The sequence below is a fragment of the Armigeres subalbatus genome, chromosome 3 (genome assembly GCF_024139115.2).
Source record: "Armigeres subalbatus isolate Guangzhou_Male chromosome 3, GZ_Asu_2, whole genome shotgun sequence".
In the NCBI taxonomy this organism is placed as follows: Eukaryota; Metazoa; Arthropoda; class Insecta; order Diptera; family Culicidae; genus Armigeres; species Armigeres subalbatus.
Genome location: NC_085141.1, coordinates 334,172,807 through 334,181,992, shown reverse-complemented (window position 1 = coordinate 334,181,992; position 9,186 = coordinate 334,172,807). Strand labels below are relative to the sequence as shown.

At 40.8% G+C, this 9,186-nt stretch overlaps 1 protein-coding gene across 1 annotated transcript in view; it reads left to right on the top strand.

Moving 5' to 3' along the window:
• Positions 1 to 5,805: 5,805 nt before the first annotated feature.
• Positions 5,806 to 9,186, top strand: part of LOC134225715 (low-density lipoprotein receptor-related protein 6) — a 180,989-nt gene continuing 177,608 nt past the window's right edge. Inside the window, exon 1 of the mRNA XM_062706012.1 lies at positions 5,806 to 6,535. The gene's annotated coding sequence lies outside the window, so the exon portion shown is untranslated. The remainder of the gene's footprint in view (positions 6,536 to 9,186) is intronic.

The window sequence follows — 9,186 nt, the reverse complement described above, 5'->3', positions numbered from 1 at the left end:
TTTCGGGCTGCTCGAAGCTTGGTTTTCTCTTTTCGGCAATCTTTCTCGAAATGCCCAAGGCGCCCACAGCGATGACATGTCTTTCCTTTCGCTGGACAAGTAGGTGTAGTCGATGTGTGTCCGTGCTGACCACATGAATAACAATTCATGACTGTACTTCCTTAGAAAACGGCTTTGTTATGGAAACTACCGACGATACGATTTTTGTTTTTGAAAAACTGATTCGTGTCGAGTTTCTGTATTTTCCGTATTTCAAATTGCTGTGGATCCGGTCGTGATGAAGCAGTGCTTATTTCCTTTTCTTGAGATCGTACACTTTCCAACGATACTCCCAAGGACTCGATGTCAGCGAGGGTCTGATCTTTCTCCAGAATACGACGTCGGAGTTCTTGGGACGAACATCCTTCTACAATAACATCAGTTAACATCATCTCTTCTATCGGTGCACGCACTTCAGGAGGATATTTATCCAGCCCACAATCAGCGAGTTGTTGACGCAAACGTAGAACGAACTGAGGGAATCGTTCGTTGACGCCTTGCTTTACCTTCCGAAGCTTATACCTCTCCAGTACTTCCTGCCGACGTGGTTTAAAAAACGCATCTAGGCATTCCACTGCTTTGCTGTACCACGGTTTTTCTAATAAGACAACGGGGAAATCTTCAGTTCCATCGAGGCTCCTGAATACTTTCTGCAATTGGGGTCCTCCCAAGTGTAGCATTTTAGCACGTCATTTTCTCATCATTGTGGAGCGGCTACCCGCCACATTTTTCTCACCGGCTACCCGCCACGGCTATCTTTACAAGCATTGTGCATTGGCAACCCGCCACAATCACAATCTTTTGCATGAAAGTTAACCAGCAACCATGGTTATGGTTAACATTTAAAAAATAACCTACAACACTCAATCGCTATTTTCTTTTCAGGTTGCAATTCTTCCGGCTTCGCTCCATTACTTTTCCATGACAAAAATACAGTTCTGATATCATATAATTTTTTTTGCAAAAACCTACCTTCAGTTTCGTTGAAAAATCCTCGTCGCCAGAATATAGTGTTCCTACTTCCCAAATATGATCACCAATCCTCCAAAACTATCCGCCTATATTTTCTGAACAATGCTCCTCGTCACCGCAGAAACACGTCCGCTTCGCTCACGGCTCAATCCAATTCTCCCCGTCTTCAATTCTCCCATACTATTCGTAAACTCTCCAATTTTCCATCATACGTAGGTCTGTTAGAGCTCATGGATAAATCATAAGAAGGTGTGCACACGAGATTGTTTATATGTATTTATTTAGAACCCTACATAGTCCCCTTAGTGCAAAGAACAAGGCCGATGACATACTGACGCGTGTACATGCGCGAACCAGATCGAACTCAGACGTCAAGCATCTCAGAGTTTTTGGGTGTAAAGCTTTTGTTCACATCCCTAAAACATGAGGCAACATCCCTAAAGAAAATCAACGATGTTTCCACAAATCAACTGGTTTATCAGTCGTGATGCAAGATTCGTAGAAGAGCTAATGAAGATGTCTGGATACTGGAGGAAACTGTCGAAGATATTCGTTGCTACCTATGAAACAATTGCCGACTGCACTTCAACCTATTGCTGATACACATAACGATGAAAGCACTGATGAATACGATGATTTTTATTCGTGTGATGAAGATACTACCTGTACCACAACACAACACGCAAGTCTGAGCGATGTAATAAGGGAGTTCCACAGGCACGATACAGGACTTCAAGCAATTTGGTGAAAAGCATCGAACCTGATGAAGCTTGTTCTAGTGATAATAGTGAATTGTGGAAATCAGCAATGAATGAATAGTTCATGCTACTAATGCAGAATTCAACATGGGAATCATCAACGTTTCCTGAAGGTAAGAAGGCCATCGGATGTAGGTGGTTGTATAAGCGCAAGCTAGATGAATATGGCCCAATTTCTCGATACAAGGCATGATTAATTGTTCAAGGCTTCAGACAGAAGTTTGGCATCGACTAAGATTCAGTTCTTTTCTCCAGTTGTAAGACATACTACTTTTCGGATGCTGCTTACTGTTGCGGCTCGTCGAAAATCGTTTGTAAAGCACGTAGATTTCAAGATTGCATATCTCAACGGTGTACTATCTGAAGACGCCGTCATGAAGTAACCTAAAGGACATGAGACAAGTAATTCTGATACAGTTTGCCATCTGAAGCGAAGTTTATATGATTTGAAACAGGCTGAATACGTTTGGATCAAAAGCATGGATAAGTTTTTTCAAACGGCTCGGCGTTGTTCAATCAAATTCCGATGCATGTTTGTATGTACATTAAAATCGACGATGAAAATCAGCAAACATACACACTTCAAATAAATCGCCGAATTCGGTAAAATTTCACCGAAATCTCAACAGCAGAACTGTTCGGTAAATAATTTAACTGGTTTTCGGTGATTTTGACAGTTGAGCAATAGAAAACATTACAAAAAATCTGTAAAATAAATTACCGAACAGTTCTGCTGTTGAGATTTCGGTAAAATTTGCCGAATACGGTGAAATGAGGTAAGTGTGTATACTACTATATGCACTTGCGGTTAACGTCATTTGACAAGGTCGACCGTTCGATGTATAGAATGCAATACTAAATACTCATCCTACTTGGTTGGCATGTGTACAAAAATACATATGAGAGAGTTAGTTCTGAAAATGTATTGCGAGAGATCGGCTGGTACCTGGTGCTGGGAATTTGGTTTCATCAGTACCCGCTAAGCTGCGGTGGACGACGGATGTCCTTCGTAGCTTAGTAGGGAAAGCACCTGTCATGCGAACTGGGGTCGTGGGATCAAACCCCACCGAAGGGGCGGTTACCCTCCAAAAGCTTTTCCGAACTAAATCTATCACATGTTGTACATATGCATAATCAAGTTTCAGACATAGTAATTAATTTCCACACCGGGTGGCTTAATACTCGGCATATAGGCAATTAACTTTGAATGTATAGAATGCGTTGCTGTTCGCTAATGTCGTTTTCGTTTATTCGCACCGCTTGCACCGGTGTAGGCAAACTTGCACTGGAATCGTTCGTTTTTAAAAACGGTGCAGTTCCATTTTTGCACCATTTTGCCACCGCTGCAGAAAAATCTACACCCTGCCCGAAGCGAGTGTAGCGGGTAGACACCGCCTGGTACCAATACTTGTATGATGCGGAGCTGTTATAAGTTTCCTATAATGTTTCTTATTAGGTCTTTCGGGCTTTGTTTTTATTTTATTATCTGCTGATATCTATGCCTCATTGAAATTATATTTAATAATTTGTATCAATGTTGTTGAAATAGAATCAAAAGCTGCAAAGAATCTTTATCCAAGAACTTTCTATAAATGTACAATTTGTTATAATATTTATGAATTATTCCAACTATCAGTGATTAAAATAAACGATTAAATATATCAAAATCAACGAAAGTAGGTAGGTATTGACATAATCTAACAGTTTTTCAATGTGAAATTCTGAAATAGATCTCAAATTAATAGTCGATTTACATAACTATTTTGAAATCGAAAAATAATTTATATTTGCACATATGCGGTCAAGAACAGTGTTCTTGGTTTTAACTTTAATCAGTTCTGCGCGTCATATTTTTATAGCAATGATGTAAATAGTGTCTTTATGTGGACTTCAATTTAAAACTTGGATCATACCTACACTGAACCAAAGCCTCCACCTTAAAACAACTGATTTGTAATTACTTCCACCGATAAAGAAGCTCATCCTGCAAATGTATGAAAAACTGAAGCGGATGACTCATCTTCGAAATGTCGATTGAAAATCATCCGAAAACAGAATGTTTTGTAACACCATTGTTGAATGAGCAATCATGTGAATTGTTTCGTAAAAGGCTGGCAATGGGATTTCATCTAGTCGTTAGATGATTAGTTGTTCAGTAGCGCTTCATAAAGCAAAACATTCAATATTCGATTTAAAAAAGTATCCCCATATGATAAAAGTATTCCGCTGCAACCGGTGTTGAGTGGACGTCATTATTTTTCTTAGTTGTGCATTAGCTCGGGAAGAAGGCAGGATTTTTCAATTCTTTTATTGTAAGTAAATGTGCGATGCAAATAAATTACATTTAAGTTGATAACTTAATTACTCGTTATAGGAACACAAGGTAATGTAAATTTATCCGGGACATCTGTTACCGAATGCCCAAACAGTTTTGAAGTGCTGAAAAGGTGTTGAAAAAATGATTGTGCTGGAAATTATTCAGTTGTTCATTCGGTGTTCTGCAGAAAATCATTTTATCCCGGTATGACGCTCATATGAATGGTTGTCATCCACCTGCAAAATAATTGAATGATCGTCATCCAGATAGTGGATGACAATCGTTAAGGGGCGCAAGCAAATTACTTTGCAGTCGTTTTCGGGCTGTTGTTTTAGTTCAGTGTACATATATCTGAATTTTTCTACTATTATAAAGACCGCCTTTGAAGTTAAAATTTGTAATGTGTATTGTAACCACGTAGAGATGAAATAATTTATGTTGAAGTCCATAATAAACTAATTATTTTTTGATAAAACTCTAATTCTAGTATCATTTTGATACCTTCATCAAGGGTGACAATGCATCAAATGGGGTTAATAATAGGTCAGTGTTTCAATAATTTAGAATGTTTTTAGTAGCAAGAAAACTAATTCATTATAACGATGAACGATTCTGTTATCAATCTCCTGGCTGCCAGGCTGATTCATTCTCCTATCGTCACCCCGATGACGGTATTTGAATCAATCTTCATATTTACTAGTTTTTAAATAAATATAAACAAATAATATGATTGGAATTCGTGCAAAAGGCTAGATTTCATAAATTTCTAGTATTCACAATTTATCAAATCCTACAAGGGCCCTTTGTTTTTTGAAGATTTTTCTACATTTAAATATGTTACTAACAATAAACAAAACGAATAAGAAACTATTTTTTTACGTTTTCAATAGACTAACGCAAAATGAACTCCCCCAAGAAATTATGACGTTTGAGCGGGTCGCATAATGAACGCAAAATGAACTTTTGTTCGAGAAGACGACCCGCTCAAATGTAAAAATCCATCGGGTGAGTGAATTCGATGAACCCCTGCATAAGTCTATGTGCAGAATTAAAATTAAATTACAGAACTTGTGTAATAATTTGTGCAATATAAAGTAGTCATATTGAAAAACATTAAAAACAACACAAAAAATCCTTGCATAAAGCTCAATAATATTTACTTGCCATTTGATATTCGATAGATTTGATTGACGACATCACCAAAACCATCGAAAACATGTGTTGGCAGTCAAAAAGTTGCACCCAAACCTAAACGAAAACGACATAAGTGCTGCATTTACTCACTTGCATTTATTTTATGTCGTAATAAAGTTTTTTTTTTAATTTACGACGTTAATATTACTGTATCAAAATTTCCATCAGCCCACTGTGCGCCGTCTTCACAAAACAAAACGCGTGTAACGGAGCCATTCAACCAAACTACTACTACTATACAACTGTAACCGTTACTTGGCGGTGAACGAGGAGTCGGCGTCTGCTTGTGTGCGGGTTGTCGATTGATGTGTGGCGTAGCCTCGGTCTCAATGAATGAAAACTGTTTTGATTGTGTCCGCATTTCACGTCGCTCGTCGTGAACAATGAACAACATGCTGCCTGATTGGTCAAGTGCAAGTGAGTGCCGGTTGTGGATTTGAATCGAGTGTGGGATTGATTTGCGCTGGTGCTGGTGGTGAGCGAGTGACTGGAAGAGCTCTGCACTGCCACACAGCTAATGCAATGTAAGTCGTGTTTGAGTCGTGCTACGGGTCGCACGTACGCTCTGTGTCGCTCCGCGTGTGTATTGTTCTATTTTTAAGTGATTTGGATTATTATGGTTCTGTGCTGTTGGGGGAAAAGAAGACAAAAGGTGACTACTATTGTTATGAAGTTCGGGGGTGATTAATTAATTTGTGGTGTTGATTGGAATACACATGTGGTACCATTGTTAACAAGCAATCATAACCAGTGCTAATTGAATTAAGCAGCTTGCGGGTGCGCACTAAAATCTGGATTGAAAGAAGCAAAGTGTGGTGTTCAGGAGTAAATTTTAAGAGTGTGTTTGTGTCCGATGAAACTTAGGGCCATGTCCCAAACGAAAATCTCAACGAAGGAATGAGTCCCATCGCCGTCTTGGTCTTGGTCGCCGTTGCCGCTGTGCCGGTTCTTCGTATGGCCAATTTCCTCAACTGTTGATGGAAACCGTACATGTGTGCCGCAAAAGCATGCCGATGATATGGTGGTGTTCAATCAGCCTGTGTATGGCTATTTGGTTTGATTGGGAATCAAATGTGTGAGCTGCCATTGAATAGCTGACACAATATACAAGTTGTAGAATAATGGAGTGAACATTGATCGTGGAGTTTCATTTTGCAAGCTTTAAGAACGGAATAAAAATTTAGAAGTTGTTTATGAACTATTAGTAGTGCTTCAACATTAGCAGTTTTCGAATCCTAAGTTGTAAGCAGTTTCGGTAAGTTGAGAATTTTGTTGTTTTTATTATAATACATGAATCCAAGTACACAGTGGGGAATTTGTTTCATTGTCTCAGTTTGTAAAGAATTTCGAATTGTAAAATTGATCAATAAACGTTATTATTATGTAAACCAAATTATTACGTATTGATTCTTACAGCCATTCACAGCTTAAGCAAGGGATAAATGGCAAAATTTTGGAATCCCATATATGTAGATTAGATACTATCACAGCTTTTAATGTCCATCAAGCATTTTCTCTGTAATTAACTGCGAGGTTTCTAAGCCAACTTACCATTTCAACATTCGTATACAAGGATGTTTTCGATCATTTAGTATTTTGTTAATAGTAACTCATTCCAGAGTCTGATCTTAAAAATATGTTGTATGTCTTAGCTTAGCTTAGCTTAGACTGACTGTATATATCAATGGTTGCTACTCCGTGATTGAACTGGTGTAAATTGCACTACAAGTGAATAGTGGTTGGGATTTAACATCTATTCTCGAAGTGCACGTTTCAGCAGCTCGCAAATGTTGATCAATAACGGCGCCGGCGTAGTCCTATCCTAATAGTAAGTTGGGAAAGGGAGGGAATGATAGTGTGTGGTTATTGTTGCTACTAGAAACCGAGAACACCTCTGCATCTTCACAATTATCACGGGAAGGAAGTTGTGTTAGTTTTGTGGGGTAATCAGTAACAAAGATCGGGATTCAGCACGGAAAGTGATGTGACCTATGCAACTTCTACACAACAGTATTAGTATTTCCTTGATTTCTCGCGTGATTTTTGAAAACGTCGTAAGTTCAAAAGAGAGGGTTTCTTTGTTTACTTTTGTTTTCGATTATTACGAAGCCATATTAACATTTACATCGGTTGTGAAAACTCATATGTGAATATGTACATTATGTGGAAGATATTGTTTTGAAAAATGTATTGAAGGTAACCTCTTTCCCTTTCGATGGGACTCGAACCCACGACCCTCCCCATGGCCACTGCGAGTTAGGGGGCCTGTCTAGGATGTGGTGAGGTTTGACAGTGGGCTCTGTTGAACCTCTATAAAAAGCTGCATGTGTCTGCAAGCAGGCCCTATCACAGCGACCAAAGCACGCAAGCCCAACAGGATTCCCATCCGGCACATCAGGATTCATACCAATAAGATCCTGATTATGGTATACTGGTCACGGCAAACGACGATGGACGATTCTCGGTTTTTGGATAGGATTAGGCGTATATGGGCTGACAGTCGAGCTATTTTGTTTCCTGAGTAAAAAAGAGTGACATCTTTTTGAAATGGCAAGCAGGCTAATGGTTCGTCTGCCTATGTGGTAAACAACCTGGCAGGCCTCCAGTAACGCTCAACACCTGTCACCCATACCGGTGGGTAGTAGGTTCAGATGCCGATGATTTACGCCGATCCGGCTCTGAACACGGTGTTATAAGGCACCGGAGTCAACCCTTACATGGACCTCACTGTTTACAAAGGCACCCATGGGATCACAAGAGGCGACTATCTACAACAGGTAGAGATAATGGCCTGGAGGGGGAACCCTTTAACATGAAAAAAAAATCAACAAACAATGAAGGAGCAGGCGGGGCGAATCTTTTCGCAGCGATCTCCAGTGATGTCGCAGGTAGCAGTAGCGAATACCAGCAGTATGGCCAAGGCTGCTGAGAACCAGGCAGGCCAACAGGAGCTAGGATCCGGGAATAGGGTGTCCACCCCAAAATCGTAAAGTAGTGCTACACAGGAGGAGCTACAACTTGGGAGGTCCAACCTGATGGAGGTGCGGAAGCGAGTCAACTTCGAGTGACTTCGTGAAGGACAAGCACAATGTTCACACGAAGATCAAGCTTCTAGTGACGAGCATCAAGTCCGCCGTGAAAGCTGCTGAGCACGAACAGAACGCGCTGAAAAGAAGAGTGGAAGCAGCTGAAAGATGCAGCGGAGCATACAACAGTCGAGGCACTGCAAACACCAATGAGCCTCCGGAATACTCGCACGGAGAAGCGAAGCAGGGACTCTCCAGGAGAGCAGGAAGTCCCGAAGAAGCAGCGGAACGTGCAAGATTGTGCTAGCGTGCTGAAGGAAGGCGTCAAGAAAGGTGATTGGTGGAAAGTCAGCGGGAGAAGAGAAAGAAGCAGAAGGAGAACGGCGTGGAAAAGAAAAAGGAGCAGAAGAAGAAAGAAGAACATCGTTCTTCTCGTGAGAGGGTCAAGAGGGACGCCTTGATAGTCGCCTTGATAGTGAGCGACAAGACGACATACGCAGCGATCTTACGGAAGGTGAGAGAGGACCCGGTGCTCAAGGACTTGGGTGAAAAAGTAGTGAGGACTAGGCGTACTCAGAAGGGGGAATTGTTGTTCGAGCTAAAGAAGGATCCCACGGTCAAGAGCTCGATCTTCCAGGAGCTCATGTCCAATTCCTTAGGTAGCGAAGGAAACGTAAGAGCTTTAACGCAGGAGGCAGGGGTCGACTGCAGAGACCTGGACGAGATCACTACGGTAGACGAACTGATGGATGCACTGACCTCACAGTGCACGCTGGGCGAAGTTCAGATAACCATTCGGCTGAGGAAAGCGTACGGTGGTACACAAATAGTAGTAGACAGTAGACGCTGCCAACAAAATGATGCAGGTGGGCAAGATGAA